The following is a 9,633-nucleotide window of genomic DNA, read 5'->3' as shown; positions in this document are numbered from 1 at the left end:
AACCCTCGATTGAAGGTCGAGGAGGACCGATTAGATTTCCAGAGATTCAAGGACACTCGTTCGAGTTAAAACATCACATCATACAGCTCATCCAGAATAGCTGGCAGTTTCATGGATTACCGAATGACGATCCTAATTCTCACCTTGATAAATTCATATCTCTTTCAAACTCCTACAAATAGTCAGGGATAGGACAAGATATAGTCCGGCTATACTTGTTCCCCTATTCTCTCACTCATCATGCTCAAACCTGGTTAGAATGACTGGAAAAAGATTCCATCACGTCATGGACGGAGATGGCTACTAAATTCCTAACCAAATATTTCACTCCTTCTAAACAAACCAAACTAAAGAATGACATCATTAACTTCAAACAAAGTTATGATGAATCTCTTTACACTGCATGGGAGCGATTCAAAACCTTGCTGAAGAAATGCCCTAATCATCAGCTAGAACGGTCAGCCCAAATCTGTTCCTTCTACAATGGTCATACGGTAAATTATAGGACGACGATCGATGCAGCAGCTCAAGGAAATCTGATGAACCAAACCGCAGACGAAGCATGGGAATTGCTCGAGAACATGACAATGCATCATCATGACTGGAACAGTGGTGAAACAACTTCATCATCTGCAATACTCTCTGCACTTAACAATCAAACGGAGGCCATCAAATCCCTCACAGATAAGATGGAATCTCTTGCTAAACAACTCGGAGAATTGAAGACGCAGCCGCAGCAGGTCAACCGAGATCAGGCTTGTGTTAATTGTACCAACCAGCAACCTAATGAAGAATATCAAGTTGAATACGAAAACCCTGACGGTTCAGTCTGTTACATTCAATACCCAGCTCGTCCACCAAATCCCGGATTCAATCAACAACATAGGGTTAATCAATTTCAGCGAAGCAATCAGCCTTTTCGCTATCGCTATCCACCTTATCTAGCCTAACAATCTCAATTGACCTACGATCAACCACTTTCACTCACTAGTTCACCAGTCGAGGAAAATTCCCCTACCATCTAGAATACAAAAGCAACCAACCCCACTCTCAGAGCTGATGATCAGTTAACTCAGTTCATTCAAGGACAACAACAGCTAAATCTGAGAACTACAGCCAGACAAGATCAGACGGAAATACTAATGAGAAATCAATTGGCTCTGCTCAAGAGTCTGGAAACGCAGCTCGGAAAGTTATCACAACTCCTTGAAACCCGACCGCAGGGAAGGTTACCAAGTAATACTATCCAAAATCCCCACATAGAAGAAGCAAAGCAAATGGATTCCTTAATCCCAGAGGAAGAACCACAGAGAAGGTCAGCAAGGCTCAAGCACAAATCAACATATACTCAGAAGCTGACCCTGCCAACTTCAGTTCGTGTACCCTACCCTGGAAGGCTACATGAGGAACCATCCAAGCTTGATTCCTTCAAACTTGATGGAAGATTCTTGGACACTATGTCCAAAGTTCCCAACCAGAAGAGATACATTCGAAGGCTTCTCTATACAAAGGAGAGGATATCAGATTCTAACAAAATTCCCCTGGGTGAAGAATGCTATGCATTACTCAGAAACTCTCTACCACCAAAGCTAGGAGATACAGGCCGATTCGTTTTCCCGTGTTCAATCTACCAATCTAGAACCACTCATGCACTAGCAGATTTAGGAGCAAGTATCAACCTAATCCCCTACTCTCGCTACAAGAGATTAGAGTTAGGAGACTTGTCACCAACTAAAATGACAATCCAACTTGCCGATCACACAATTCGATATCCTAAGGGCATAGTTGAGAACGTCTTGGTGAAAGTCGACAAATTCTTGTATCCTACGGATTTCGTAGTAATGGATATTAAGGAAGACCTACACACACCAATAGTGTTAGGAAGACCTTTCATGAATACAGTTAGGACTGTCATTGATGTGTACAATCAAACCTTGATCTTACGATCACATGGGGAGAGCGTTACCTTCAAAATTGACCGACCAACTGATCTTTCTGGACATGCAGAGATGTTTGCTATTTCCACCAGACGGATCACTTCCGATGACGAGTCTTCACCACTGGCCGATGATATCGAGATGGGTGTCGAATCACAGTCTGTTGATGACCCAGAAATGGAAGAAGAGGATCCCAGCGAATAAATAGAGGAAGAGGAGGAATCTGAAGAGGAAGAGGAAATGGAAGACGTAAAAGAAACTGCGACAATACCCTCTCTGAGCATTGAGCATCACGGAGAATTAATGAGGCTTGAGGCGGAAGATCACATTTTAATCATTCGCTTCAAGAAGAAGACTGACAAGGCTGAGGTTAAGGATATAGAAATTGATCCTGCAAGTATCAAAGTGGAGAATCAGAATACTGAAGAAACCCGTTCATCAGACGCATCCTCAGAAGAACATTATACTGATGATGACGAGGAAGAGCAACATGAAGACATTCTGAATAACTCACACTCTCCAACCGAACCAGATCAAGGGGAGTCGGACTCTTCTTCAAATCGGAATCCGCTTATATCTACATGCGCAGACATGATAACCTTCATCAATGATACCGATGAATTTGAAGATATTCTCGAAGCCATCCGTAAATCAACAATTGATTTTACGCTACGCTTAACAGAACGAATTATGGCTATCTGAGAAGAGCACAACCTTCATCTCCAAAGAGAAGACAATGATGTGGAAATCCTAAAAGAACGCATTCAAGACTTTATCAATTCTCTTCACGATCATATCTACCGAGAAGAAAGGTAACGAGAGCACAATTCAGTGGTTCGCACTATTCTTGAGATAAAATTCTGTCGAGATCAGAAGATCATTTACTCTAAGGTTTATAACACCTTAGCCGGATCTGCACTTCCGTTCTTCGCAAACCAACGAGCACTACTGACTCTCATCCGGAAGCACATGGATCTTTCCACCGGACGCCCGACTTATCACTCTGATTTGAAAATGATCGAGGATATTCACAGCTTTTTCGCTCTCTTGGAAAGAGATAATTTCGAAAGCACACCAGACAGACTAGTGATTTACGTAACAATTGATCACCATGCTGATCTGATTATCAAAGAGTTACGAGACGCTGTTACGGAGGAAGTAAGGCGCAACAATCCGTTCTCTCATCTAGAACCAGATCGAGTCAACATTGCCACCTATGTTACGAAGCAGATATCACGTATCTTCCACGAATCCACAGAATCAAGTTTCACATTCAAAGTCGGATGTCGGGAGATATACTCAAAGACGGTGACATTAATGCTCGGATCAGGATTGCTGTTCACTTCTTTTCAGCTTCGTCTTCTAACAAATATGTGCAAAGCTACAAACTCTTACTGTGGAGATCACCATTCCGAAGACTTCGAGATTCTAAAGATACAGTTTCTAACATTGTTTGAAGACCTCCAAAATGAACATCCCATCAGAGAAACAATCACCACCAGCACTGCCTCTATGATTGACATTCATGGGTCAACCAGCAGAGCCGTGGATCATATTCTCATCGGACGTCAAGACTTATCAAGAGCCGAAACTGCGCACTTCTTATCTTTTAGAAGATCTTCAAGAGAAGTACCGGATCTTCTACCACTATTGGTCCAACACTTTCTCAGGATTTACCTACCAAGACTCACATTCCCTCGAGAAGACCAAGATTACAACCATCAGTAAGGAATGTTTGCTTTTTAAAGCGTCAATACGGTTGAGCCAACGACCTTAAACAAAGCGCTTCTTGGGAGGCAACCCGTGCAATAACGTAGAGTAGAAGAATAAAGGATGACAAATGGGCCGATCAATAAAAGACGCAAGGACTGAAAGTCAGCCGCATCTGCTAGGGGTATTTCTTTCTTTCCGCTACTAGTTCAAGATTCAAACTATGCCACATCCTAGCTTATCACTAAGTGTGGGATTTCAACCCACTTAAACACTAGACAAATACTCCTAAATCTTCAACTAAAACTCCTAAGTGTGGGATACACTAGGAACATTGAAGACAATGTTCGTCTAAGTGTGGGATGTTGGTATAATCCTTTTATGCTGTATTAAAATAACCCATTACGAAGATTCCAAGTTCTTAAGCCAAATTTCAAAATTTTTACAAGAGAAAGCCTTTTCGAAAAAGTATTTTTGAAAACCTGAAACGTTTGTCAATAAAAGTAAGGCTTAAGTAGGGTGGAAATCTTCTTAGGTTGAACCAAATCTCTAATAGAGCATTGCATGACTAAGGCATTATCGACCTAAATTGATTATGGTGAGGTACCCCAAATAAGACCAGCATTCATCTTTAATGCTTTACTATTTTTCGTTGAGAAGTGCCGATGTCTGTGCTCAGAATCAGAACTTGCTTTAGATCTACATTTCCAAAGCAGCGAAACGTGATTCGGTTATAATCAGAAAAGCTAGCCATTTGTCAAAAATAAACCTTCCGCACCTACACTACTTCTACTCCACCACCATATCCACATCATCTTTACTATTACTTGAAAAATCCAGAAAATGAGATTCCTTCCAAAAACCCGACGTTATAAACCCCTCAAGTATCATGGCAAAGGTCTTGAAAAAGTTTACCGGCAAAAAGTTTCTCGAGATGAAGTCTCCAAAATATATATATATATATATATATATATATATATATATATATATATATACATACATATATACATATATATATATACATATATATGTATATATATACATATATATATATACATATATATGTATATATATACATATATATGTATATATATATATATATATATATATATATATATATATATATATATATATATATATATATATATATATATATATATATATATATATATATATATATATATATATATATATATATGTATGTATGTATTTTTTAAAGTTCTGTAAAAAAGAAGCAGAACTTATAAAGAGAAATGCCAAGAAGAACTTGACCGAAAATGATTATCAAAATGAAGAAAAGTTCAAAAGTGCTTCTCAAACATTTCAGCACTCCTATCTATCCGAATAAAAGTATGTATAAAGACTACGTTACCATTTTCTCTCACCCCTCAAAAACAACTTCACTACCACTCCAAAATTCTCTTCCATCATTGACAAATGACCTAGAAGCTAAGATTACTACAGTTCTCGCATTAGAAGCAAGGATTTGAGTATTTATCAAGCCTATGACGATGGGTGCAGCATGATTGGCTATGAGTGAATTCATTCCTTAGATCTATAGGGAACCCTAAACACTTGTGTGATTTGAGTGACCCGTAAAAGCTAGCCTATGCCATGTAACCTCCTCGCATGCTTGCAGAGATAGTTTCAATCATAACATCGATGACTCACCTTATATTTTTGCTCTTATAATAAAAGCAAACTGCTTAGGCTATTAGAAAAGAAACTCCGTAAAGATTTCTTAAGGAAATGAGAGTTTGCTTGAGGACAAGCAAAGTCTAAGTGTGGGATATTTGATATCGGCTAAAAAGTCACATTTTCACCCCGGTTATAAGGCCCCAAAACAAGAAAGATTCGAACTTTGTCAGCAAAATACCTACTTTGTAGGTTAGAATCGAAGAACAAGTAATTACGAAGACGGTGCAAAAAGAATCAAGAGAATCGGAACTAAAACGAAGATTCTAGAGCAAAAACGGTGAAAGACAACAAATCAAGTTACGATCCAGCAAACCAGCAAGCCAAACGGCTTGCCAAACGGGGTGCCAAATGGCTTGTCAGTATGGCAAACGACCTGCCATACGCCCAGATCAAACGGGCACGTTAAACGGCTTGCCCTGGAAAACGGGCCCTGCAAACGGCTTGCAAAACGGCCTGCCAGCCGTTTGCAGGCAAAAATCATGCTTATTTAAAGGGTCCTTGTCATTCATTCCAACACACACTTCAATTCACTTCTTTCTCTTTCTTGTACAATATTAGTCATATTCTCAAGGTCTTCGACTCCGTGCGGGAAACCTAGTACCCGGGGAAGAACGCCGAAGATTGTATTAGGAGCGGTCTGGAGTCTTGAAGTTGTCACTTTTGTATTCGGAACTCCTTTAATCTACTGGTACTTCTATCCCTTATCTTTATATAATGTCTTCTATCATTATGTTATGTGATATTGTTGCCATGATTAGCGAGTAGTTATCTTTAGTGTATGCTATGATGTAAGCAGTTATAATGCCGAAATAATGTTATGATTTGTGTATGTTGTTGAAATGCTTTCCGATTATGCTTTAAACTCAATCGCTTTTCCAACTAAAAGAACGTAATTATTGGCTCTGTTATTGGGAAGTTGATAGTTAAAGCTAAGGGGTATAAAATACTATTAAATTTTGCTAGGAAATACTATTAAATACGATACAATTTTACACAAGATATTTATTTATTTATTGAATGGATATACTTAAACCTTGCTACAACACTTATAGGCAGTGTACCTAATCGTACAGTAGTGTAGTTTTTAGTAAGTCCGGTTCGTTCCACAGGGAAAATCTTTTAATCAAATCTTAACGCTATATTAGTTTAATTTTATAAAAATATAAATATATATATAAGTAATATTATTATTATAAAGGGGGGTTTTTACCGTTTAATGACCGGTTTGTCAATTTTAAAACTTTAGTCGCAGTTAAAACCAAATGTAAAATATTAAATAAATAAAAGACTTAATTTAAAGCGTAAAGTAAATAACGATAATGAAATTGCGAATAATAAAAGTGCGATAAAATAAACTTGCGATAATTAAAAAGTACGATAATTAAAAGTGCAATTAAATATAATAACAATAAATAAAAGTGCGATAATTAGAAGTGCAATTAAATATAAAATAAAGGAAATTAAATATGAAATAAAATAATTATGCTTATTTAAACTTCCGTAATCGTGATGTTTGACGTGTTGATTTTAGTTTTATGCCCATGGGTTAATTGTCCTTTGTCCTGGATTATTTAATATGTCCGTCTGGTTTTTGTCCATAACAGTCCATCAGTCATAAATATAAAGTGCGAGTGTCCTCGTAAAATTATCCTTATACCCGAAGTCAAATATTCCAACTAATTGGGGACTTAAACTGTAACAAGATTTTAATACTTTGTTTAATAATTACACCAGGATGTCGACTGAGTGTAACCCAAGGTTTTAATACTTTGTTAACAATTATGCCAAGTGTCCTTGTACATAATTTCACCCCTATTTTAATAATTCTAGTGGCTATTAATCCATTCCCGTGTCCGGTTAAATGAACGATTATTCGTACATATAAATACCCCGCCCATCGTGTCCGATCGAGTGTATATGGTTATTTATAGGGACGTTCAATTGTAAATATTTATATTAACATTAACAAACTATCATTTAGTTAAACAAATATAAAGCCCATTAATAGCCCATAGTCTAATTTCCACAAGTGTCGTTCTTTTGTCCAAACCCCAATTATGGTACAAAGCCCAATTACCCAATTTTAATAATTAGCCCAACATCATGATTACTTCGGATTAAATAAGCATAATAATAACTTAGCTACGAGACATTAATGTAAAAAGGTTGAACATAACTTACAATGATTAAAAATAGCGTAGCGTTACACGGACAGAATTTCGACTTACACCCTTACAACATTCGCTAACATACCCTTATTATTAGAATTAAAATTAAAATTAAAATTAAAATATAAATATAAATATATACTACGTATATATTGAGAGAGGTATAGATATATTATGATAAAAAAGATCAGAATTCGTTTGCTTTTATAGGGATTTGAGTCCAGGGAAGCTCCGCGACTCGCGGCATTTTTTGCCTTCAAACTCCGCGAGTCGCGGAGTTTGAAATTCCAGCTCACCAGCTTTGGCTTCTTTCTTGCCGACGATTTTAAATATTAATATAATATATATATATAATTTTTAAGAATTATTTATATATTATATTATATTCATGTGCATAGTTGACTTGTAATTTTTAGTCCGTTGCGTCGAGCGTTGAGAGTTGACTCTGGTCCTGGTTCCGGATTTTTGAAACGTCCTTGCGTACAATTTAATATCATGTACTTTACGTTTTGAATCTTGTACTCTTGTAATTTTGAGACGTTTCTTATCAATAATTGGAACCTCTTTGATTGTATTTTGTACTTTTGAGCTTTTTGGACCTTTGCGTCTTCAATTCGTCGAATCTGTCTTTTGTCTTCACCTTTTATTATTTAAACGAATATCACTTTTAAATAGAACAATTGCAACTAAAAGCTTGTATTTCTTGAGGAATAATGCTATGAAATATATGTTCGTTTTTAGCATTATCAAATATTCCCACACTTGAGCGTTGCTTGTCCTCAAGCAATATAGTCTTGAAATACTAGAATCACTTCTTTATTCTTCACACTTTGTACATCATTGATTTCTATACGGCAATGGTAGTAATGATATGGTTTACAGTCCCACATGACTATAAAATTTAGATCCATTAAGGAAATTGGATCTTTATGAAAACATTTGATCTTTTGAAAATTTTAATCTAGCTTTTACCCTAGATAAGTTTTCCGGAATAACCCTTCACCGGTGTTTGCAAAATATTTTTGTGGGTTTGGTGGGTTTCAGATTTGAAAATTTTAGCTCAAAACTTGCGGTTTTGTATCACCCACTTGCTAACCTTGTATTAGGAAAGCAACACGTCCAGTATACTTGCTCTGAATATTACCTTTCAATAAACTACCGTCCGATTGTAAAGGAAAGCATTGAACAAGCAACTGTTAAGGCAATGTCCCCTGACATGCTTTTAATTATGGTCTATAACGTGTCGGAAGCAATTACTATCCTTGGTAGGAGCAATAGTAAAGCTCACCCTTATGATTTTTCGGTCTGGCATAAGGTCCTGTCTTTGACATGCTATGCAACCACCGTTCTTACGGTTGACACCCGATTTGGTTCAGGTGACCTAATGAATTCCAGGTGAATTCCTAGGATTTTACGTTCAATGGTAATGAACGCATTGAAAATAGGGTTTTCAGAAAACAAATCGGTTTGTAATTTTATCAAAATATTTTCTCGTTCAAGCTCGAGTTTAGATATCATTGAATTCCATGAGTTTGAATTCTCAATCTTTAAGGTCAATCTCAAGGATTGAGTAATATCAGTCTTAAAAGCCGCTTTTTAATTTTTTTAAGGAGATTATCCTTTCTGGGGATCTGATTCATTAGTCTTATCAAGCTAATTTGCACGGTGCCCCCCATTGTACGAGATAAATCCTTCTCATGGTTAGGATAAATCTGACCACTTGGCGACCCTGTTTTATGCTGAGGTCCATGGATTTCCTGCTGATTTTAGTGATGACTTTTCTAGATTTTTCGTCAACCTACAGCTGGTCTGGACGACAACTTCCTGACCTAAATCAAGAAGCGCGTTTCTTTTTCGGAAGACTTTACTTCCTTTTAATGATGGAATTGATTCATCGTGTAGATCCATCTCTTCTTTTCTTTCATCGGGTAAAACAGTTTAGTTTAGTCCAAAGTAAAAGTATTTTCAGTTATTTGTTACAGAAATATGTGACATATGTTTAAAATATCTTGGTAAATTTTCCCACACTTGGCTTTTATTTTCCTTTTTATTGTCCTCTATTCCATTTTAAATGAATTTTAACATTTTGGTTTGTTTCTCAATTTATGTCCTTTCCGAGG

The 9,633-nt window shown here is 36.8% G+C and overlaps 1 non-coding gene across 1 annotated transcript; it reads right to left on the bottom strand.

Annotated features, from left to right (window-relative positions):
- Window positions 1-344: 344 nt before the first annotated feature.
- LOC139894805 (small nucleolar RNA R71) lies at window positions 345-451 on the bottom strand. Its single transcript, XR_011775287.1, has one exon. It is a non-coding gene; the product is annotated as a small nucleolar RNA R71 (small nucleolar RNA).
- Between the last annotated feature and the right edge of the window lie 9,182 nt (window positions 452-9,633).

The sequence above is a fragment of the Rutidosis leptorrhynchoides genome, chromosome 2 (assembly GCF_046630445.1).
Source record: "Rutidosis leptorrhynchoides isolate AG116_Rl617_1_P2 chromosome 2, CSIRO_AGI_Rlap_v1, whole genome shotgun sequence".
Classification (NCBI taxonomy): Eukaryota; Viridiplantae; Streptophyta; class Magnoliopsida; order Asterales; family Asteraceae; genus Rutidosis; species Rutidosis leptorrhynchoides.
The sequence above is the reverse complement of the archived record's forward strand: the minus strand, read 5'-3'. Positions and strand labels throughout refer to the sequence as shown.